Source organism: Mesoplodon mirus, assembly GCF_964341445.2.
Source record: "Mesoplodon mirus genome assembly, chromosome: 5".
In the NCBI taxonomy this organism is placed as follows: domain Eukaryota; kingdom Metazoa; phylum Chordata; class Mammalia; order Artiodactyla; family Ziphiidae; genus Mesoplodon; species Mesoplodon mirus.
Window position 1 is genome coordinate 109,990,896 of NC_138980.1, and position 26,245 is coordinate 110,017,140.

At 35.0% G+C, this 26,245-nt stretch overlaps 1 pseudogene across 1 annotated transcript in view; it reads left to right on the forward strand.

The window, feature by feature from the left end:
- The first annotated feature begins 9,064 nt into the window (after positions 1–9,064).
- Positions 9,065–26,245, forward strand: part of LOC309805393 (coiled-coil domain-containing protein 6-like) — an 88,669-nt pseudogene continuing 71,488 nt past the window's right edge. Inside the window, exon 1 of the transcript in view lies at positions 9,065–9,082. The product of the transcript in view is annotated as a coiled-coil domain-containing protein 6-like (transcript). The remainder of the gene's footprint in view (positions 9,083–26,245) is intronic.

Sequence of the window (26,245 nt, forward strand, 5' to 3'; positions counted from 1 at the left end):
TATCTTCAAACAAAATAACATAGTAGAAAACTATATTTACTTTCTGATATATATTTATTTACATTATAAAATCAGTAAAATATTATCTATTTAGCAAAAAAATCGTTTGATTTACTGCCTATGCAGACTAAGGGAGAAGTAAACAGCACAATGTCTGTTTATATTTTGTAGAGTTGAGACTTACACGTACAAACACATAATGAGCAATGTAAACACTTAAGTATTTCCAAGCTAAATTTTGGGATAAGGATTAAAAGTCCCCCATGCATTCTTGAGTAAGAATATTCAAAAGGAATACAGAAAATCTCCTAGAAGTAGGATTTAAAGTGTTCTTTGAAGGAGGTTTAGTCAGTCAAAGAAGAAAACCTGGGACATTTCTGGAGATAAGAACGACATGGACAAATAATAAATGTGGGATTTAGCAAGGCAAGTACCAGGTTACTGAAGGTTCTGTTTATACTAAAGAAGAGGGTTGGGAGTAAAAGAAAGTAATTTCATAGATGCTGCGGCTAAAAAGCCTTAAAGTTCTGAAGAGTTTATTATTCTTTCCATGGTAAAGTCAATTCTCATATGACTTTTTTTTTTTTTTTTAAACAGAGAACAGGAGTATTTATTTATTTATTTTAAAATTTATTTATTTATTTTTGGCTGCGTTGGGTCTTCGTTTCTGTGTGAGGGCTTTCTCTAGTTGTGGCAAGCGGGGACCACTCTTCATTGCGGTCCACGGGCCTCTCACTATCACGGCCTCTCTTGCTGCGGAGCACAGGCTCCAGATGCACAGGCTCAGTAGTTGTGGCTCACGGGCCTAGTTGCTCTGTGGCATGTGGGATCCTCCCAGACCAGGGCTTGAACCCGTGTCCCCAGCATTAGCAGGCAGATTCTCAACCACTGTGCCACCAGGGAAGCCCTCTCATATGACTTTTAAATTTTAGATTGGCATTTGATTTACGGGAAAGTCGTGAAGATAGTATGAGTCTCCAAGCACCTACACATGATTTCCCCTATTATTAATGTTTTATAATGGTATGGTACCTTTATCACAATTATTGAGCAAATATTGATAGATTATTATTATCTAAAGTCTACTTAGATTTTCTTAGTTTTTACCTGAAGTTAGTTTTCTGTTTCAGGATCCTTTCCAGGATACCATATTATGTTTAGTCACCATGTCTCTTTAGACTCGTCTGAATTATGACAGTTGCTCATACTTTCTTTTTTTTATTGAACTATAGTTGCTGTACTATATTATATGTTACATGTGTACACTATAGTGATTGACAATTTTTAAAGGTCATACTCCATGTATAGTTATTATAATGTATTGGTTATATTCCAATGTTGTACAGTATATATTTGTAGCTTATTTTACACCTAATAGTTTGTACCTCTTACTCCCCTACCCCTGTATTGCACCTCCCCTCTTCCTTCTCCCCACTGGTAACCACTAGTTTGTTCTCTATATCTATATGAGTCTGCTCATTTTTTGTTATATTCACTAGTTTGTTGTATTTTTTAGATTCCACATATGAGTGATATCATATAGTATTTGTCTTTCTTTGTCTGACTTATTTCACCTAGCATAATGCCCTCCAAGTCCATCCATGCTGTGCTGCAAATGGCAAAATTTCATTCTTTTTTTTGGCTGTGTAGTATTCCACTGTATGTATATACCACATCTTCTTTATTCATTCATGTGTTTATGGACACTTAGGTCACTTCCTTGGCAACTGTAAATAATGCTGCTCTGAACATTGGGGTGAACGTATCTTTTGAAATTAGTGTTTTTGCTTTTTTCAGATATATACCCAGGAGTGGAATTAATGGTCATATGGTAGTTTTATTTTTATTTTTTGAGAAACCTCCATACTGTTTTCCATAGTGGCTGCACCAATTTACATTCCCACCAACAAGGTACAAGGGTTCCCTTTTCTTCATATCCTCCCCAACATTTATTATTTGTGTTCTTTTTGGTGATAGCCATTCTGGCAGGTAGAGGTGGTATCTCATGGTGGTTTTGATTTGCATTTCTCTTATGATTAGTGATGTTAAGCATCTTTTTAATGTGCCTATTGGCCATCTGCATTTCCTCTTTGGAAAAATGTCTATTCATATCTGACCATGTTTTAATCAGGTTGTTTCCTTGTTTGATATTGAGTTGTATGAGCTATTTATATATCTTGTATATTAATCCCTTATCTGTCATATCATTTGCAAACATTTTCTCCCATTAAGTAGATTGTCTTTTTGTTCTGTCAGTGGTTTCTTTTGCTGTGTGAAAGCTTTTAAGTTTAATCGGGTTCCATTTGTTTATTTTTGCCTTTATTTCCTTTACTTTAGGAGACAGATCCAAAAAAATATTGCTGCAATTTATGTCAAATATTGTTCTGCTTATGTTATCCTATAGGAGTTTTATGGTTTCTAGCCTCACATTTAGCTCTTTAATCCATTTTGAGTTTATTTTTGTATATGATATTAGAGAATGTTCTAATTTCATTCTTTTACTTGTAGCTGTCCAGTTTTCCCAGTACCACTTACTGAAGAGGGTGTCTTTTCTCCATTATCTATCCCTGCCTCCTTTGTTGTAGATTAATTGACCATAAATGCATGGCTTTATTTCTGGGCTCTCTATCCTGTTCCATTGATCTATGTGTCTGTTTTTGTGCCAGTACCATACTGTTTTGATTGCTGTAGCTTTGCACTATAGCCCCAAGTCAGGAAGCCTGATTCCTCCAGCTCTGTTCTTCTTTCTAAAGATTATTTTGGCTATTCCTGGGTCTTTTATGTTTTGTATAAATTTTCAAATTACTTGTTCTAGTTCTGTGAAAAATGTCATTGGTAATTTGATAGAGATTGCATTGAATCTGTAGACTGCCTTGGGTAGTATGGTCATTTTAACAATATTGATTCTTCCAATCCAAGAATATGGTATATCTTTCTGTCTGCTTGTGTCATCTTCAATTTCTTTCATCAGTGTCTTATAGTTTTCTGAGTACAGGTCTTTTGCCTTCTTAGGTAGGTTTATTCCTAGGTATTTTACTCTTTTTGATGCAATGGTAAATGTGATTGTTTCAATTTCTCTTTCCACTTGCCTTTTTTCTGATGACTTTGACATTTTTTAGGAGTACTGGTAAAATATTTTGCAGAATGTCTCTCATTGGGATTTGTCAGGTATTTTTCTTGTGTTTAAACTAGAATTATTAGATTTTGGCGGAAACATCACAGAAGTAAATGCTCTGCTTGTCACATCATATCAAGGATACAAACTATCAGTATGATTTTATCACCACTGATGTTACTTTTGATTACCTACCTGGCTGAGGTATTATTTGTCAGATTTCTCCACAATAAAGTTCCTCTTTTATCACTTTCTGTTTCTGCTTCTTGGAAGCAAATCACTCTCTGCAGGCCACTCCTAAAGAGGAAGGAGTCATGTTCCACCTCCTTGAGAGTAAAGTATTTAAATTATTTGGAATTTTTATCCATGGAAAATGCATCTATTCTTCTCTATTTATTTATTTATTTTAATTATTATTTATCATGGAATCATAGATCATTATTTTATCCTTTGTGTTATAATCTAATATAATTGTATTTATTTTGTTGCTCATACTGTTCCAGCTTAGAATTAGTCATTCTACAAGGAGTCCTTGTTCCTTTTATTGGAGAATGGTATTAGAAATCAAGCTCTGGGTGCTATGTGTGCTTATTGTTGTTGGGGTGTCATTGCTTCTAAGCTCTCTTAGCTGGTAGAGCAAGGAAATATATGTAAGTATATAGACCAACTTACATGTTTTTATCTATTAATATTTATGTATTATCCATCTGTGTATAAATAATTGTATAAATATGTAACTTACATATTTATATATAATACATATATATATATACAATATATGTATAAAGGTCAACCATTTGACCTTTATACATATAAAGCATTCTGATGAGTCTATACTGATATATTCAACTCTAATTCATTACCACATGGAACATTCTAGCCTCTTTCCCTTGCTTATCTGTAATCTCCTACTCCAATACTGAGAAACCTGGCTCCCACCATCTGGAATCCAGTTAATTAATTGTTCAATTCCAGCATACATGTATAACAGATTAGAATTATTAACTCATACTCCCATGAAAAACATGTAATCAACTGAAGTACAGTGCTTAGGGACAGTTACTTTTGCATTTAGTCTTACAGTCTTCCCTCATTTCCAAAGTTACTTATATCAGTACGCTTTCCCCACCATGTTGAGTGAGTTTATTTCATACATCTATAATACAGTTAGACTCGTTTTTCACAATCTGCACTTCATCCTGGGATCCAACAGCCTCCTAAATTATTATTTTTTAAATTTGCATACATTAAGTTTCACTCTTTATGCTGTAAATTTTATGAGTTTTGGCAAATGTTTAGTGTCATGTGTCCCCCTTTCCAGTATCTTACATAATGGTTTTGCCACCCTAAAAAATTCTCCTGCACTTCATCTATTCAACCCTCCTCTCTTCCCAAAGCCCTGGACACCATTGAATAAAACCAATTCCTTAAGATATTTTTTATAAAGCTATATTAGAAAAATTAAATATTTATGTTGCCTGAATACTAATTCTTTCTTAGATTTTTATCTTATGCCTACATACAATAATAGGAAAATTCTTCCACCATTCTTAGGGTTTAATAATTTTACAGTATATTTCATGTAATAGTTCCTCTATATCAGATTTCCCATATCACTTAAATTTCTTCAAAATATTCAGTGTAATACATGTTACTTAACATCATTATGAAGTATTAGCTTTTGCATGCCAAAACTGAATAGAATAGTACAATACTATAGTATTCACCATCATCATATGGAAATTTTTATTCAATCGTGGAAAACTGGATGCCATAGTTTGTCAAATGATTGCAGAATTTAGGATCAAAGTTAGTACTATCAAATATTGCATTAAATTTCATGGAATATGTTCACAAAAATTTCAAAGTTTTTCCTAATTTCTTAATATTTGAAATTTCATGCAATTTAGGAATCGGAATCTTAAAAATAAGATATGAGATGTATGCATCCTATTCCCACACATTCCTATCACATTTCTCAAATAATATTGTAGGAACTGGGCATGCATTTTTTCTGTGAAAGCCATGCAGCTTTATTGAATGCAGGGAATTTAAGGAAGGCCCTAGGATTCTGATTTCCACTAAAAAGACAATATATTTTGGCAGTAAGTCCAAATAGTTTATCTTAAGTGTCCCAGCACTGTCTTTGAAATGTTTCAGGTTGTCCACAATTATGCTTAAGGGGTTAACAAAATATTTTTAAAAAACCAATTATAAAACCATAATTTATTTTGATTCAACATATGTTGATGTGTGTATTCCTTCCTCTTCCTACACACACACACGCATGCACGCACACACATACACACACATCAGCACCTTCAGAGATAATGTTTACAAATATCCTAATCAGATTTGACACTAAATTAAGCTGTTTGGCCCATTACATATAGTATAACATAAAGGTCACTAATGCATTACTGTGTGCTATGCTATATTTCCTAAATTCTTGGTACAAGGAAATGACTTAGGGCCCAGATTTTTATTTTTCCTAAGTGTTGTGTACAAATGTGACAGTAGTTTTCCTTTTCTGAAGTACGGTGGGATGGGGCGTAGAGAGGTATCACACACATAAAGTTTGAGAGAGTGGCAGGTGAATGGGGTATAATTTCTTGTTAAAAATCCTCCATCTCTCTTCCAGGTAAGAACCTCTATATAATAGCAGCACAGTGGTAGATGTGCCAGAGCACACAGGGCTGCATCCCCTACACCAGAGACCAATGTGTCATTGCTTAAAGAACTGTTTGCTATTGGAAAACAAACAGCCAAGCATGCAAACCAGGAAGCTGTTCTGACCTTCTACTCTCTGGTCCCCAGGGAGGCCATTTTAAAAAAAAAAGGAAACCACTGATTTTTTACATCAGACAGATACATATCACAACTAGTGGTAAATTGTCCATGATTCCCTGTATTATGTTCCCCAGGGAGTCCTCTGTAAGGGGAAACCAATGATTTCAACTTTTCAGGTATGAAGTTGCCCTTAAATTATCTCCTTTATAATCTTAGTACATACTGTGTCAACAATGGGAAAACAAAGAGGAACATAGTTCAAGCACATAAAGAATGGATATTTGCTAAAAAGGAAAAAACAAGAAAATCTACTTGGATGTGTTTAAGACTACTTTTACACACAACTCAAGATTACTTTTCTCAATAAGTATAGGAATGCTTCATGTTCCTGTGAATACACACATTTGCAATAAGACGGGATTAACTACATATTGGATTCTTACTCATCATCCTCATCTCTAAGCATAATACAGAGTTGGAATGTTAAAAATATCCAAACATGATTTTATTTCCATTTCTCATGCAATTATTCTAGTTTTCGAATACCCCCTTCTGTGGCATCTTAGAATAACTCTTGTTCAGAATAACTCTTTAAAAATATGTTAACGGTAAGAATTCAATGGGGTAGAAGAAAAAAAAATGTAAGTTAATCCAAAGGCACTTATGTCTTTATTTTCTACCTCATTTTAAAAAAATGATGGTTTGGGAGGGTCAGTCTAACAAGTAAAGAATGTAGAATTTGATTACTGCAAGAGTCCAGAAAAATATGTCATAAATTAGAATCTATACAACACTAATACTTCTTTGAACTTTTATAAAATTTGGCACCTCTTGAAACACAGTGCCCCTATCCTACCTATTTCTGTATTCTTTTATGAACTCTAGTTTCACTGGATATCTCCAATTTTCAGATGTTTTCTCTTTTGCTCACATGATGGTTTACAGTGGCAGTGTACCTTAAATATGGCCTTTCAGCAACCATAGTACTAAAAGAGCACCTGAATTAAGATTGTATCTGCAAAAGCCCTGCAGTTATCTCAGATTGGTTTGTTTTAGGGACAGTAGCATGACCCAGTGGTGGCCAGACAATACAACATTCTTTTGAACTGGCCTGACCCAAATGGAATTGTGAATATGGTCAGCCTTATGTGAAGCAAATGGCTAGAGATCTTATCTAAGAGAAATCAGAGGGCATAAATCAAAGTATGGGGGAAACAGATACTTGGCAGACAAAAAAGTCCTCCTCTATGAGTTCTGATATTTTGAGAAAAGGAAAATGTTGGGAGCTGATGTAAATATGAATTCTTTTGTGCTTATTTAAAAATTAATTTTCCCATCAACTACTGACCTCACATTATGAAATGGAAGCAAGAGTGTTATAAGGAGAAAAGTGCTGACTAAGCTTGGAAGTAGAAGAACTAATCACTAATTTCAGTTTTACCATTGAACTGGGCCAAATATTTTGAGTAGTCAAAAGGAGAGGTTGATCAGGTCATTTCTAGGTCTCTTCCACCTCTTTGACTCTGTAATCTGTGAATACTGTCAGTGACCTATTATAATGTATATCTGAAGGAGTTTAAACCAGATGGGTGGCCTCATACTAACAAAAAGAATGACATCATGTGATCCCAATAGTTGAGGAAGAAAGACTTACTGAATTTGGGGGGATTCCAGAGTTCATGTGTGGTCCCAAGGGTTTGCATTTTTATTCCTATTTTCCCTATAATTTGCTGTAATTAACAATTTCAAACACCACCCAAAATAGACACTGCAAGATTGCATTTTCACTTTAGCCTGCCTAGCTGTTGCATACCTAAAGAAAAATAAATAAAAACTCTGAAAGGCAGCCAACTCAAATATTGCACACCTGGCTCCCATTTGTTATAAGATTATCACTGAAAACAAAGATTCTTGACTTTTACAGCCCTCAATCCTGTGGCCTCCTCAGCAATACTCCCTAGTCTAACTTGACAGAAACTGAACCAAGAACAGAAGAAACCCCGCAAAAATTCATGTTATGATCTCCATATTAACGTCTCCCTCTCCTGGCCCCTGAACTCAATGACAGCATTTAAAGCAAAAGTACAAAAAAAGGAACTAAGACAGCAAGAAACATGTTGGGTTCCTTCCATCCTCCCACCCATGTGTAACGATAAAACTAAAATACAACAAAAACATTTTCCTTTGGCAGGAGAATTTTGCTTTTCTTTTGGAGATACCAAGTCCCCATAAAAGAAAAAAAAATCTGTCTTGAGTTCTTTTGGTTTTAAAAATGTTTAAGTTTCTTAAATATGCAATTGGATTAGAAATCATGAAGAAAACACAATAGAACAGACTGCCAAGAGGGCCTCCTGCTGTCTAGGTGTGTCTACATTTAACCATTCCATTTTGCTCCAGCTCTAAATTGTAATTTCTAATTACAGTAGGCTTGCCAGGTTCATTAGGTCTGTGAGAAAAGTAAACACAGAATAGAATTCTCAGTCTAGAATTCTATTCAAAAAGACTCCAAGATTATTAAGACCAACCCTCTGGCTCTAAGTTTGAGTGTTCCTCAAGTATCCCAGATATTGAGCAGTTTGCCATCTTCCTTTTCTTTTCTTTTCTTGAAGATCTAGATGCATATATTTGAATAATAACCTTGTCTCATTTAAAAGCATCTACATATCTGAAAATCTTTACTAAAAGGAAATCCTGTTACAATTAATGTTTAAATATTATGTCTTTTTAAAGCCCATTTTAAAAAATCCATCTCTTTATATATAGAGAACAGCAATATTCTGTCCTTTTGTGCAAATATATTTGGGTATTACTTGTCTAATTGAAAATATCATCACCCTATGGGGACAAGCCTCTTGGTAATCTGTCAGGTGTGCCCAAAGCAGATATAGGATACTATTTTCTTTTTCTTTTCCCTCAGAGATTCTAGGTACACTGTACCTGAGTTCCCTTACCTTAGTATAAGCAAGAATTGTTGTTAACAATTATGAATAGTTTAATCATGACACAAGGAGAACTGAGTGAATAGTGGGTCTAAGAATTCCAAGTGGTTGTGTATGGAAAGACAGTGGGAAATGTGGACAAATTCCAGCACAGTACAGATGAGGAACTGGAAACATGGAGGGTAAAAAGATGTAGAGATATCTGCTATGGGAGTTAGCCATGGAGGAAAAGCTGGAGGTTAGTGTGAATAGATATGATGAATCATGACTATTAGAACCTAGGTTTGCATGGACAAGCATGTGAGGGGTGGGCTTTCAAGAATAGAGGGTGATAGATAAAGCTCAGTTTGGGAGTAGTGGCAGGAGATAACAGGTTCAATCAAGGTCAGAATGAAAGTTGAGGATCTCCAGGCAGTGAATTGAAGTATGTGTTAGTAGAAGACAAAAACTCAGTAACAAATCCTGGACAGAGGTGAGGTGGGGATAGAATAATTCCTGTCAATTATACCACTTCTCCAACTTCTCAACAACTGCCTGCCCATGTTGATAGTTACAGTTGCTTCTCTTCCTGCAACAGTAATAAATTGAATTACTCTGCAAGATTCAAGAAGACTGCCTTGAACCCAGAGATGGTAACTCTTGGTCAATTATCATTTGTGAGATCCAAAGTAAAGAGTATTTCTAAGAAAAACTCTATCTTTAAAAGGTATTTATCGTGGCTTTAAATTAATAGTGTTTGAAAATATGAAACCAAAATAAGGAAAGCCCTCTTGAAGAAAGTGAATTTGTAATTTATCTTAAAATTCTAATATGAATGTTGCTGAAAGTAAAATAAAAGATATATTCTCATTCACTACTTGGTGCAGAATATCTGGATGACAACTTGTCAGTATGCACAAACAGTTTTAAAAATATTGATACTATTAATTCTTAGGAATTAAGAATTAAAGATAAAATTTTTTTAATTATATGTGAATATTTATTACACTATAATTTATAATAGTATTAAATTAGTCCAAATGACCAACAATCAGGAGTTAGATATTAAAAGTGGTTTATTCATGTTATAGAATATTATCCAGTCATTAAAAGGAAAGGCTTTTGAAGAATAATTAGTGACAATAAAGAATGCTTCTTACATAATGAAAAGCAAGCATGATTCATAATCTTAATTTTGTAAAAACAAATTTAAAAAGAGAAGATGAAAAAACACTAAGGTAACCAAAAATAACTAATGTATTCATTTATTTACTCAACACATAGTTACTGAGCACCTATCAATGAGTGTACAAACTCCTGTTTTCATGGAATTGTTGCTCTTGTAGTAGGTAGGAGATTAAAAATAGAGTAACTTGATAGATAGATGACATACATGTGTATATATATATATATATATATATATTTTTTTTTTTTTTTTTTTTTTTTTTGCGGTACACGGGCCTCTCACTGTTGTGGCCTCTCTCGTTGCGGAGCACAGGCTCTGGATGCACAGGCTCAGCGGCCATGGCTCACGGGCCCAGCCGCTCTGCAGCATGTGGGATCTTCCTGGACCGGGGCACGAACCCGTGTCCCCTGCATCGGCAGGCAGACTCTCAACCACTGCGCCACCAGGGAAGCCCCCCATACGTGTATATTTAGTTATATTAAGTTATATGTGTGTGTGTATAACATATAACACAATCTCTTGAATTTCCCTAATTGATAAAATATGGAAGATTATAAAAATGTTTACCTCATAGTAATGTTATGAGTTAAATAAATACCTGCAAAGTACCTAAAATAGCAAATGTACAATAAATGTTACAATCTGTTATTTTTATTGTTATTCTCTCTTCTCTATCTATAGGTGAACTTTATGAACTGAACCTTCCAGGCTTTGTGATAATGCAAATTTGACAAATCTCTCCTTTTCATAAAGATGACTTTCAAACGTAGTCTTGTTAAAGTTCTAAAATCAACCTTCTCACCTATGGTTATATGCTTCATGACTGAGCCAGAGAAGGAGAAGCTGCAGTAAAACTAATTAAAAGGAGAACTGAAATAGATGGGCTTAATATTTGATAATTATTATACCAGGTACATCCTTTAAGAGTAAGTTGATGTGTGAGTGGTAGGTGAGGAAATGGGGAGAGAGAATAAAAGAAGACTTTTCAGAAAGTTTGGCTATAAAGAGAAAGAAAGAGATAGGGAATACACCAAAGATATAGATTCCAGGAGGTCTCCTTGTGTACTTCCTTGTTGGTTGATGAGTTTTTAAAGATGGAGCACTGTGGTTAATCTTTGCTAAATATGACCACCAACAGCTTTCCTCCTCTCTTTGTGTTCCCATCTCTCATGCCTTCCACAGAGAGGCAGAATCTAGTTTCCATCACCTTGAATCTAGGCTGACCTTGTGACTTGCTTTGACCAATAGAAGATGGAAGTGACATTCTAGAACTTGTAATACCAGCCTTAAGAGACTTGTAGCTTCTACTTTTACCCTCTTGGGATTGTTGGGGAGGAAATTTTTTTCCTTCTTCCCTTCCAGTTTTGTTGGCTGGTTTAATAATTAAATCGACATAAGATAGACTAAAAGGAGAAAAAATAAATTTAATTACATATGTATGGAGTCCTACAGACATGAGACTCCAAGGTAGTCAGGCAACTGAGGCTTATCTGCCATCCTGTGCTAAAAAAAGGAGGGTAAGGTTCTGGGAATTCACAGGAAAGGGAGACAGTTCACAGGAAGATGAGAAAAGCAAATGTTTGGTACATAAATATCTGTCTTGCCACACAGACAAGTCTTTCTAATATAAAAAGTTATCTCTGGTAATAGCTCTCTTCCTGGTAGAGACCCCCTATACAAATTCTTATAGGCAATTAAGGGAGAGGTTAAAAGCTTTTTCCTGAGTCTGTTGGGTCATAATTGCCTTCATTTCAAAACAACCCACATGCTAAAGAGACACATTTTAGGGTGGCATATCCCACTCCCCCTCAGAATCAAGGCTCCATATTCAGAAGCTCAGGCTTGCTGATGGAGAGAGAGACTTCATCAGTCCCTAGATGTTGTAACTACTTATGGGAGCGAATGAAGCCATCTCAGCATTTTTTTTTTTTTAAACTGGCTGAGCTCTCAACTGAAGACAGTGATATGAATTACACCACATAGAGCAGAGACTAGCTGTCCACATGTATCCTGGCCAAATTTTGGAATTGAGAGTAATTAAATGGTTATTGTTGTTGTTTTAAACAGTCTTTTGAGATATAATTACCTAGCATAAAATTCACCATTTAAGTATACAGTTCAAAGGATTTTAGTATACTTAGAGAAGCATCATCACACACAATTTTAGAACATTTGAATAACCTCAAAAATAAACACACACACAAAAAATAATAAATAAATAAATACTCACATGCTTTTGCTATCATTCCCAATCCCCCATCTCTCCTCAGCTCTAAGCAACCACTAATCTACATTCTGTATCTATAAATTTCCCTATTCCAGAGATTCATACGAATGAAATCAGATAATACAGGGACTTTTGTTGCTGGCTCCTTTAGCATAATGTTTTTAAAGTACATCGAAGTTGTAACATGAATCAGTACTTCATTCCTATTTATAGCCAAATAATATTCAATTGAATGTATTATATATACCACATTTACTTTGTCCATTTGTTGATTTACAATATTATATTAGTTTTGGGTATATAATATGGTGATTCGATATTCTCATACATTTCAAAATGATCACTATGATAAGTCTAGTTTCTCTCACCATGCAAAGTTACTACAATATTATTGACTACATTCTGTATACTATACATTACATCCCAACGTCATTTATTTTATAATGAAAGTTTGTACTTAATCCACTTCCCCTATTTTGTCCATCCCCTTACAATCACCAGTTTGTTCTGTGTATCTGTGAGTCTGCATCTGTTTTGTTATGTTTGTTTATTTGTTTACTAGTTTCCATGTATAAGTGAAATCATATGGTATTTTTCTTTCTCTATCTGACTTAGTTCACTTAACATAATACCCTCAACATCCGTGCATGTTTTTGCAACATGGTAAGATTTCATGCTTTTTTATGTCTGGGTAATATTCCGGTATGTATATATATCATGCCTTTCTTATCCATTCATCTATCAATGGACACTTCAGTTGCTTCCATATCTTGGTTATTGTAAATAATGCTGCAGTGAACATTATTCATTCATATATCTTTTTGAACTAGTGCTTTCATTTTCTTTGAATAAATACTCAGAAGTAGAACTGCTGGATCATATGGTAGTTCTATTTGTAATTTTTTTGAGGAAACTCCATACTGTTTTCCATAGTGTTTGTACCAACTTACATTCCCATCAACAGTGTATGAGGGTTCCCTTTTTCCATATGCTCGCCAATGTTTGATATTTCTTGTCCTTTTTATAACAGGTATTCTGACAGGTGTGAGATGATATCTCATTGTGATTTTGATTTGCATTTCCCTGATGATTAGTGATGTTGATGGATTTGGGGGTTTTGTTGATTTGCTTCCACTTTCTGGCTATTGTGAATATTGCTGCTATAAGCAGTCATGTAAAAAATTTTGTGTGGATATATTTTTATTTCTCTTGTACGTATATGTGGGACTAGAGAGTCATATAATAACTATATATTTAATCATTTGAGGAAATGCCAGTCTGTTTTCCAAAGCAACTGTACTATTTTACATTCTCAACAGAAGTTAAAATTTCTCCACATTTTCACCAGTACTTCCTACTATCTGTCTTCTTTATTATAGCCATGCTGGTAGGTGTGAAGTGGTATCAATTTATGGTTTGATTTGCATTTTACTGATGGTTAATGATGTTGAGCATCTTTTCATGTTCTTATTAGCACTTGAATATCTTTTTTAGATAAATGACTATCCAGATGCTTTGCCCATTTTTAACTGGATTATGTTTCTTTTTCTTATTGAGTTGTAAGGATTATTTATATATTCTAGATACAAGTCCTTTATCATATATATAATTGGCAAATATTTTATCTCATTCAATTGCCTTTTAAACCTTTTGATGCTATCTGTTGAAGTACAAACATTTTTAATTTTGCTAAGTCCAGTCTTATCTACTTTTGTTGTTGCTGTTGCCCATGATTTTGGTGTCATTTCTAAGAATCCTTTTCAAAATTCAAAGTCGCGAAGGCTTGCTCCTGCATTTTCTCTTAAGAGTCTTACAGAGTTAGCCCTTACATTTAGATATTTGAGCCATTTTGATTTAATTTTTGTATATGGTATGAGAAAAGAGTCTAACCTTATCTTTTGCATGTGGCTATCCAGTTGTCCCAGGATCATTTGTTGAAAAGACTCTTCTTTCTTCAATTAGTGCTTGTGCACCCTTGTCAAAAATCAATTTACCATAGATGTATGGATTCACTTCTGGGGTCTCATTTTGTTCCATTGGTCTATATACCTATTTTTGTGCCAGCACCACACTATCTTGATTATCATTGCTTTGTAGAAAGTTTTGAAATCAGAAAGCCCAAGTCCTTCTATGTTGTTGTTTTCAGGATTGTTTTGGCAAGTTTGGTTCCCTGCAACTTCATAAGGATTTTAGAATTAACTTATCAATTTCTACAAGGATGTCAGCTGAGACTTCAGTATGGATGGCATAGAATCTGTAGATCAGTTTGGGGGATACTGCCACTTTAATGTTGTATTTTGACTCACGAACATAAGATTTTTAAAAAAGCTTTTTAGATTTTTAAAAATTTCTTATGACAATGGTTTTTAGTTTTGAGAGTATAAGTTTTGGCTTCTTTTGTTATTCCTATGTATTTTCTTCTTTTTGATGTTATTGTGAATAGATTTGTTTTCTTAATTTGGTTTCCAAATGATTACAAGTGTATGAAAATGCAATTGGATTTTTACATATTGATCATATATCCTGCAACCTAAAAGATACTGAGTTCATTTATTAATTTTAATAGTTTTTAGAGGATTCCTTAGAATTTTCTGTATATAAGATCAGTCAGCTGTGAGCAGAGTTAGTTATACTTCTTCCCTTCTAATGTGGGTCACTTTTATTTCTTTTCTTGCCTAATTGTCCTGAATAGAACCTCCAGCACAATACTGAAGAGAAGTGAAAGCAGATATTCTTGTCTTGTTCCTGAACTTAGGAGAGAAATCATCCAGTTTTTCATCATTAAGTATTATGTTAGCTATGGGTTTTTTGGTTTTAGTTTTAATAGATGTCCTTTATCAGTTTCAGGAATTTCCCTTCTCTGTCTCATTTCTTGAGCATTTTTATCATGAAACGATGTTGGATTTTGTCAAATGCTTTTTGTTTATCTATTGAGATTATCATGTGATATTTGTTTTTTATTCTATTGCTATAATGTATCAGTTAGTTGATTTTCAGATGTTGGACTAACCTTGCATTCCTAAGCTAAATGCCACTTGGTCATGCCTTATAATTCTTTTTATATGTTGCTGGATTCAGTTTGCTAGTTTTTTGTGTGTGTGTGTGGTATGCAGACCTCTCACTGTTGTGGCCTCTCCCGTTGCAGAGCACAGGCTCTGGATGCACAGGCCCAGTGGCCATAGCTCACGGGCCCAGCCGCTCTGCAGCATGTGGGATCTTCCCAGACCAGGGCATGAACCTGTGTCCCCTGCATTGGCAGGCAGACTTTCAACCACTGCGCCACCAGGGAAGCCCTGCTAGTATTTTTTATAGTAATAAAATATACATAACATATAGCCTACATTTTAACCATTTCCTAAGTGGGTGCTGTTTGTATAATATATATTATCCATCCTTTTATTTTCAATCTATTTGTACTTTTAACCTGAAATGTGTCTCATAGTTAGTTTTTGTGGTCCAGTTTTAAAATCTCTGGCTTTTGATTGCATTGTTTAATACATTTGCGTTTAATGTTGTTATAGATAGAGTTGGATTTATGCCAATTTAATTTTTTTCATGTCTTCTGTCTTTTATTTTGTTCCTCTAGTATTATTTTACTATACTTTCTTTTGCATTAAGTAAATATTTTCTAATGTGGCATTTTAATTTTGTTAATGGCTATTAACCATATTTTTTTAAGTTTTGTGTGTGTTTTTACTGATTAGTCTAGACTTTACTATATACTCTAGACTTGACTTGACTTTACTACTATATTCAAATTATCAGAATTGGCTTCAGCATTATACTAGCTTGAGCCTAGTGATATATAGAAGTGTTACTCTAATATAGCTCTCTGCTACCTTTTTCCCATTTTTAATGTTACTGTTATTATTACACATATTGTATCTATTAATGATATGAACCCAACAATACATTGTTTAATTATTACTTTACTGTCACTAGTCATTTCCTTAGCTGATTAAAGCTTTGCTACCTCCTGTCTTATTTGCACTATTATGGGCAAATATACTCTATCTGTTGCATTGTTATATGCTGTAGGCCCAACATTATATTATATACATATTATTTTGTACCATTGCTTTTTAAAATCACTTATGAGAGTAAAAGAGAAAAGTAAGCTATTTCTTTAACAATTACTTTTACCAGTGCTCTTTGTTTTTTTTTCCATGTGGACTCAAATTATCATCATGTCTGGGGTTCAGTGATAGAAGGGAGCCCCTGCAATCATGACGGCACTCACCTCAGGACTTAGCCTCAGAAAAAAAGCAACTGGGGCAGGATGAGACATGCTTAAGTTTTGCTCTTCCCAAAAGAAAGCCTTCTGGTTGGGAGCTATAGGGAGAGGGAGATGTATATCCTTGTCTGTAGCAGTCTGTCTGTTTGTTGGTTTGTTTATATTTTTATTAAGTTATAATTGATGTACAATGTTATATAAATTTCAGGTGTATAGCATAGTGATTCACAATTTTCAAAGCTTATACTCCATGTATAGTTATTATAAAATGTTGCTCTTCCCTATGTTGTACAACATATCCTTGTAGCTTATTTATTTTATATGTAATAGTTTGTACCTCTTAACGCCCTAGCCCTACACCTATCTTGTCCCTCCTCTCTTCCTTCTCCCCACCAGTAACCACTAGTTTGTTTTCTATATCTGTGAATCTGCTTCTTTTTTGTTATATTCACTAGTTTGTTGTATTTTTTAGATTCCACATATAAATGATATCATACAGTATTTGTTTTTCTCTCTCTTACTTCACTTAGTATAATATCCTTCAAGTCCATCCATGTTTTGCAACTGGTAAAATTTCATTTTATGTTTATGGCTGAGTAGTATTCCATTATATATACTACATCATCTTTATCCATTCATGTGTTGATGGATGCTTAGGTTGCTTCCATATCTTGGCAATTGTAAATAATGCTGCTATGAATACTGGGGTGCATGTATCCTTTGAAATTAGTATTTTTGTTTTCTCGGATATATACCCAGCAGTGGAATTGCTGGGTCATATGGTAGCTCTATGTTTAGTTTTTTGAGAAACCTCCATACTGTTTTCCACAGTGGCTGCACCAACTTACATTCCCACCAACAGTGTGTGAGGGTTCCCTTTTCTTCACATCCTCCCCAAAATTTGTTATTTGTGTTCTTTCTGGTGAGAGCTATTCTAACAGGTGTGAGGTCATGTCTCATGGTGCTTTTAATTTTCACTTCTCTGATTGACAATATTGAGCATCTTTTCATGTGCCTGTTGGCCATCTGTATGTTTTCTTTGGTAAAATGTCTATTCAGGTCTTCTGCCCAACTTTTAATCAGGTTGTTTCTTTGTTTGATGTTGAGTTGTATGAGCTGTTTATATATTTTGAATATCAACCCCTTATTGATCATATCATTTGCAAAGTTTCTCTCCCATCCAGTAGTTATTTTGTTTTGTCAATGTTTCTTCTGCTGTGCAAAAGCAAAAGTTTAATTAAGTCCCGTTTGTACATTTTTGCTTTTATTTCCTTTGCTTTAGGAAATAGGCCACAAAAAATATTGTTATGATTTATGTCAGAGTGTTCTGCTTATGTTTTCCTCCAGGAGTTTTATGGTTTCTAGCCTTACAGTTATGTCTTTAATCCATTTTGAATTTATTTTTGTATATGGTGCTAGAGAATGTTCTAATTTCATTATTTTACATGTAGCTGTCCACTTTTCTCAGCACTACTTGTTGAAAAGACTGTCTTTTCTCCATTGTATATTCTTGCCTTCTTTTTCCCAGTTTAGTTGACCATAAGTGTGTCGGTTTATTTCTGGGCATTCTGTTCTGTTCCATTGAACTATATTTATTTTTTTTTGATCTAATACCAAACTATTTTGTATTACTGTAGCTTTGTAGTATAGTCTGATATCAGGGAGCATAATTCCTCCAGCTCTGTTCTTCTTTCTCAAGATTGTTTTGTCTATTTAGTTTTTTGGTGTGTTTCCTTACAAGTTGTAAGATTATTTGTTCTAGTTCTGTGAAAAATGCTCTTGATATTTTGATAGAGATTGCATTGGATTTGTAGATTGCCTTGGTTTGTATGGCCATTTTAATGATATTAATTCTTCCCAATCAAGAACATGTTATATCTTTCCACCTGTTTGTGTCACCTTTAATTTCTTTTATAAGTGTCTTAGAGTTTTCTGAGTACTGGTCTTTTGCCTCCTTAGGTAGATTTATTCCTAGGTATTTTATTCTTTCTGATGCAGTTGTAAAGAGGATTGTTTCCTTAATTTCTTTTTCTGATAGTTATTTTTTAGTGTATAGAAATGCAACAAATTGCTATATATTAATTTTGTATCCTGAAGTTTTACTGAATTCATTGATGAGCTCTGTTTTTTGGTGGTGTTTTTCAGATTTTCTATGTACAATATCATGTCATCTTCAAACAGTTACAGTTTACTTCTTCCTTTCTAATGTGGATTTCTTTTATTTCTTGTCTGATTGCTGTAGCTAGAACTTCCAATACAATTTTGAATAAAAGTGGTAAGAGTGGGCATCTTTATCTCTGTCCTTATCTTAGAGAAAATGCTTTTAGATTTTCATCTTTGAGTATGATGTTAGCTGTGGACTTGTCATATATGGCCTTTATTATGTAAAGCTATGTTCCCTCTATGCCTACTTTCTCGAGCATTGTTATCATAAATGATGTTGAATTTTGCTAAAAGCTTTTTCTGCATCTATTGAGATGATCATATGGTTTTTATGCTTCAGTTTGTCAATGTGATATATCAGATTCATTGATCTGAAGCTATTAAAAAAACCTCATATCCCTGGGATAAATCCCACTTGTTCATTGTGTATGATCCTTTAAACATATTGTTGGATTTGGTTTGCTAATTCTTTGTTGAGAATTTTGCATGTATGTTCATTAGTGATATTGTCCTGTAATTTTCTCTTTTGTGATCTCTTTGTCTGATTTTGGTATCAGAGTGATGCTGGCCTCATAGAATGAGTTCAGAAGCATTCCTTCCTTGCAATTTTTTGAATAGTTTGAGAAGGATGGGTGTTAACTCTTCTCTAAATGTTTGGTAGAATTCGCCTGTGAAGCCATCTGGTTCTAGACTTTTGTGTGTTGGGAGTTCATCTGTGGCAGTCTTGGTTCAAATACCACCAACTCACCTTTCTTACTGAATTTTTATAGGTTTTCTTGAATAGATATTTCTTCATCCACTGTTTGTTAGGATTATTTCTAGAAACTTTCCATGATTATGTCATTTTTATAACTTTTACAAGTTTTACTGGAGAGTGGGTCAACAGAACTCCTTATGCTGTCATGCCAGAAGTCAGTCTCCTCTTGTTTTAAACCATTAAGTTTTGAGGTGGTTTACAGAGACTCTGGTAGATATTAAACACAAGGAAGTGACTAGATTTGAGAACTAACTTGGTAATATAGGCACAGCAAATGGGAGTTAGATTGTAGAGAGTGGGCAGTTTTCAATATCCAAAGCATAGTTGAGGAATTGGATTATGATATGTGGGTGAATAATAATCTTTTTTTCTGGGAAGAAATACTAGGAAGATTTGTAGCATAGACTTTAAAGAATAGGTGTATTTTTATTATTCTTTGAAGTAGGTCCACTAAGAAGGAAAGTGGACAAGGTAAGTATCTGAGGTGTTTTCTCTGACTAGAGAATGAGTATTGAAGACTCTATAAAACTTGGTCACTTAATTTATGGTTATTTTAGCAGTATTCACAGTTATGTTCTTCAAAGCAGAAGTGTAGGAAACAATTTGGGTTATTTCTCCAAGATGTGATGTAAGCATATAAATAAGAAAATTTAAGATTTTGATTTTAAAGACTAACTTATCATGAAACTTGGGGCATACTTCTGAAATAAAAATGGGTGTTTATGAATAGGAAGAAATTGAGGAGTCATTGCACTCAAGGTTCCAGTGAGGTCAAAATAGGAGAAGAATGTGACAAGAGTTCTGAAATAAGAGGAGATTGTTGGAGATTAGTTCATTTGATTTGATGGGAAAAAAACAGGGTTTGATCATAAGAGTGTATAGGTGAGAAAGTGAGAATGAAGTCATTGGAAAGGTGAAGGTCAAAGAAATGAGAAATTTTTATTGTGTGTAATGTACATTGAAACTTTTAGGATGATGGCTAGAATTGGAATAGAGATGAAAACAGTGAACTACATTATAACATGTTAAGTGAATAAGGAGAAGTAGGGTATCAACAAATGGCAGCAATAGGGAGGGATTTAAATTTCTAGTGGCATGAACTACAAAATAATAATTTTGTTTTAAATCTAACTCTTCAATGTTATGGGATTACTTTAGTGGATTAAGATTTTTTTCAGGCATGAAAATAATGTAGTTCTGTATTTTTAACAGAGAACTTCCTAATACCATGTCAGAACAGCATGAATAGTATAATTTAATTTTTTAAATTATGAATCAAATCAGAATAATATAGACAGATAAGGTTAATCGTGATAACCCCTGTGGAGTAAGACTGATTTTTTTGGTTCATTTTTATATATTGTTTAAAATATAATGAGCACACAGTATTTTGAAGTTCGGCGAAGAAACAATAAAACGCATTTTAAATTTAGAAAACAAAATATAATTAACTCTAATCTTTCATCAAGTCAATCATTTATTTTATCCATAGGAAATGCAAGTTACAATTATAAGCCATCTATACAGCTTTATGTAAATGTATGATAAGAAAATAGAAAAAGGAGTTTTAGGAAGCTTATACACCACAGTCTCAAGAAAATTTGAATGCATATTACTCAAAAATAAATAAATTTGAGCATGATTTTTTAACATGAGCTTTGTTTTTGGGAGAACTTGAACATGTAAATGTAGAAATTTGTTACTTCCTCTATTTGCCGCTAAAAATGTATTCTCAAATTATAGATATGTGATAGTAAACTTCTTTTAAAAATGGAAAAAATAATTAAATAAAAGTAATAAGGTTATTTTGTATCTGACAATGAATAGGGAGGAAACTCATAATCTAAAAATTTAGTTATATTCTAGATTCTGATACAGGAAATTTAGTTACATACTCAAGAAAGAGATTACACAGAAGTGAGATTACAAACTCTAATAATACTGAAAACTAGGAATGGTAGTTACAAATATGTGGGTTTACATAAAAGAAAAGTTTGGATTGGGGGACCTAGGGCAGTACAACATAGTCAAGTAAGCAGATTTAGGAAATTTTCTTCTGTTATTTCTCATCCTAACTTCAAGGACTGGGAGGGAGAGGAAGGGCTTGCTAATCACAGTATGTCAAATTTCAACTATTTTTATCTGAATTTTCTTTGAGACATAAAAACAGTATATGTCAGCCATCTCCGCATTCCAAAATGAGGTAACTCATGTAATTATGGTGCTCGAAAACAGGTCTACAACTTCCTTGAGCCTCTTATTCTCCTCTTTGACAGTCTTTCATTGCAATCCTTCTGGCATTTTCTAATTTACTTTCTGCGGGCTATCACTGTCTCTAATTTTGGGAGCTAGCTAGCTGTGTGTTCATTCACTCATATTCTGGAGTCCTTGAAAGGATGTTACATTTTAATCGTGGAGGAGTATATCCATTTTAGTAAACTCTCCCTTCTCCATCTTCATGTTCCACTGCCCCTGATCCAGCACCCTTGGGATCTAGTTCTTTATATAGTCTCTCGATTCCAGTTAGTATATGTTAGCTAGGTTTTGCATTTCCTTTGGGATATAGCTTCTTTCTTTTTTTTTTTTCAGTCTCAGCACATCCCTTGCTTGGTTATGTAATGACTTAATCTAGTTATTAGCCTGGTGGCCAGGAATGGATGTAGAAGCGGACCCTGAGCAAGGCACACATTGCCTTGGTGAGGAGAGGTGTCTAAGAGGAGGACACACTAGCTTTAAAAGAGAGTAGTGGGCCACTTTTCCCAGTTGAGAAGGTTCGGGGAGATATGATTTAAGATTTTCCCATCTATCCACCTAGATGTCTTCCTCTAATATCTCAAGGTCCCAATCGATAGCCCTGTCCTTGGTATAGCATATCTATCTGGCTTGAGAATTTAACTATCTCTGGAACTCTACTACTCTTATCACCAAGCCCTAGCCTGCCCTCTAGCCTTTTGTGCCCTTGAACTGCAGGAGACTAGTCTTTTTACACGCTGCCAAAAGGTTTGCCAGTTTCACAGTTGGCTTTTAATCAAAAAATAATAATCTTCAACATTTCATTATTTTTTCATGAACATTGATTGCCCCCAGATAAACGAACCAGTTCCATTTTCCTCATATTTACCATTTTTCCCATATTTTCCCAATACTTGACCTGTTGTACTCACTAGTACTATTCTCTCTGCCACTATGTCATCCCTGTTCTTCACCTGAGAAAACTGTAACCATCACATTGCTACCTTGTACCAGGAACAGTGTGTGCTCTACCTATTATCAATGGTTTTTAGTCTAAAAATCCTATCTTAGCATCTGCTCCATTGGATCCCTCCTGGTACCAACTCTTGAAAATCTGGGTGTGTGGGAAGCTGACTGAGATGGGGACTGGTACAGATAAAATGTGTTTGTGGATGCTCTCAGGATCAACCTCTGTAGGGGAAAGAAGGAGCAAGAACTGGGTGGAGGGAGAAGTTGGGTTGCAAACACATTTCTTGGGAAGTCTGAAGTTGAGCTAGCCCTTCAGAACTGTCCACAGTTGCTGCAAGGCCAGACATTTATACTCCTAAGTAGACCTATTATTTCCAGGGAGCATGAACTTGGGCAAGTCACCTCTCTTCAGATGAGGGCAGTTCATAAAGAAGGCTGATAGAGAGGACTCTCAGCTGACTACAGTTCCAGAAAATAGGAAAATAAGTCCTTCATTCCTGAAGAAGAATCTTAATGGCACATTAGAGCCTTTGCTAGGCTCCTCTTAGTTACTCATTCAAACTGAGTGTATATCATAGTTGGGGGAGGATATTAGAAGAGGGTTGTTCAGGAAGCTGTGAGTGTTTCTGTCTCCACCTACTTCTCCCCTTACTCCTCCCTATGCACATGCTCTTTTTCCTACCACTTCCCTACAGGGTAATTTTCTTCTACTTAAAACCTAAGAAAGGGAACTTTAATTGGTCCATGTAGAGAACTTGATGTATATCTCCTGGAGCACGCAGGATACTTAGGCTGATGTCTGACTCATACTGGCTAGCTGCCTTCTGTGAAGAATAAAGCAGTCAGTTATTTGGCGTTAGCTATGGCAATACATTCAGGCTCTACCACAACCCAGTCTCAAACAAGAGTTTGTTTGTCAAAAGGTGAAGAGTTATTTGCAGAGGGTGACATAGCATTGTTTCCAAACCCTAAAAGTGCACTGATAGTTACCTATAGAGGCCCACCTAAAGATTCCTTACAATGCCCTATCTATCACAGATACCTCCAGGACAATTTAGTCTGTTGGATCAGACAGCCCAACTAGCAGAGTAGATTACACTGTACCCTGGAACTATAGCAGAGCCTTCTCTTGTTCTGGGTCCACACAAAACTGTCAGCCTTTCAGATAACTTGACAGATGAGTAGAATTAGTCCACCAAGTGAAGTATATATTTCCTTTAAAAATTCAAAGAAGCCCACCAGGTGATATTCCTCTTCCTTAGTGGGATGAAGAGTAGCCTGCTCTTCACTATGGAAAGACTACACCAAGTAATCACCAAGATGCTGAGATCACAGGCCCCTGAATCTTTGTGGGATTTATTCCAAACCCCATGCTATGCCCGTGTCTTACCAAACTGCTGTCTCCTTTTCATCAGGTACAGTCAGCACAGTGTTATCAGTATAGTACACAATATAATGTCCCGTGGATTGGAGAGGTAATTGAGGTCCCTAAAGGCTAGATTATGACATAGGGCTGGAAATGATGTAGTCCTGAAGAAAAAAATATGAGCTTGTATTGATAGTCCTGTCAACTGAAAGCAAGCTACTTCTAATAGTCTTTACTAGAAGGTATAGAGAGAAAGTATTCACTAAATCAGGTGTCAAAAGATATGTTGATTTGTTCCAGCAATAAAATCATACTTGAAAAGCAGCTGCAATTGGAGTCAACATCCGATTAGATTTAAAATAATCCACTATAATTCTCTAAATCACATTTTACATGCACCACCCAAATAGGTGAGTTGAAGTGGTATACGTTAAGAATCACCATCCTTGCACCTTCAGTTCCCTGGTGATGGCACTGATCTTTGTAATCTCTCTAGGAATGTATTATTACTTTCAGTTTACTATTTTAGTAAGTAGAGGCGATTGTAGTGACTTTCACTTAGTCTTTACTATTATAATAGCATGATCTCCATAGGTCAGGGAAGTGACATGGGATTATGCCAGTTGCTGAGTATCTTTATTCCAATTGTTCATTCTGGAAGTGGGGAAACAACCAAAGTTGGAGCTGAGAGCCACTGGACCCACTATGAGGTGAACTGAGCACTGTGAGTTTCTAGGAATTAGTGTCAGTTTAGAGCCAGTGTTCAGTAATCCCAGAAAAGCCTTTTTATTTCCTCTTCCCCAAAGCACAGCCACACTGGTAAATGACTTCAGATACATTTGGGAAAATTAGAAGAAAAATTTTACAGTATAAAACCTTGGCTGTGTAGCAATGTCTTCTTCAAGAGTACTTGGCCTCCTTTATTCAAGCTTTGGGCTTGTGAACTGACAAATTTAGGAATTGGTGAAGGAGCTATGACCCTCTCATGTTGTAATTCAAGTCAGATTCCTGTTCACCAGACCTAGTGATTTTCCATTTCAACAAATCAAGTAAGATTTTAGGAAGCTGGCCATCTATTTCAATTTTAGGGATGCTATGATCAACTAGCCAACACCAGTGATCTCTGATTATACTTGGCTCGGCTTCTCATTACTGTGAATATACTTGCCTTGTGTTTGGTAATTAAATGCTGGCCTTTTACCCTTACACAATCTACTAATCTCCATTGTATTTGGGAAGCTCAGTTTGATGGTAACAGTTTTTATGGTAGGTCCAGGTCTACAGTGGGTAGCCAGCACTGAAATCTTCAAGGACATTGTTACTTCTTCCACAGATGCTTTCCACATAGTGTTGGTGAAGAGACCAACTCCTGGGCCCTCCAAGTAAATATTTAGGAGATTGGTGATCAGGTTCTCCTAATGTAACATTCCAATATCCCTATGTTTTCCCTTATATTGTGCCAATGATATCCTGGTATTTCAAGTTATTTAGTATAGACCACATTTGGCTCTTGGTTTCAGTCAAGTCAAACAAACTTCTCCAGTCATTCCCAACTACCTGAGCTAATACACTGAATCCAAATATTTGTAACATTCTTCATCCAAAGAGAGTCTAACTTCTTCAGTCAGGAGAAGAAAGATTGCTTCTACTGTCAAATGAAGCTCAGCAGAATTTAGGGATTTAATGTCTCCAGTTTCACCAAAGTCAGCCTACTTGTCCCAATTCCTTTTTCAGCATCTTACTCCTTCTCAGTGACTGCTCAATCTTTAATATTACAGAACCCACAACTTTGGGGATACCATTTCCATTGTAATTCAACCATCATTAGAATTAGACTTTTCATCTGTTTTGCAGAAATTTTGGTCCTGTCACTACAAGATGTAGTGTTTCTTTGGGGGCAGCCATCGAATCTTTCTGGTCCTTTATCCAGATCTTGGGCTGAGAATTTCAAACCCTGCATTAACATTTTTCTCCCCAAGTTCTTCAATACACTTAGAAGAAACCATGCATCCCAGTAAGATATATGCCTTAGTTTCACTATAATATTCGATAACTAGCTACTTGCTCTCCCAAAGCTTTGCCTTCTGTAGGTACTTTACTACAGGTGTCTACAGATGATGATTAAGTATCTGATTTATCAATACTTTCCTTGGACTATGTGAGTTCTATTCACCAATGGAAATAGAGTCAGAAAACCTTTAATCTTATCAGATCAGAAACCAATTCCAGATATTTTAGAGCCAATTCTGAGAACTCTTTCCTGAGGTCTTGTTCCTCTGGAACATTCC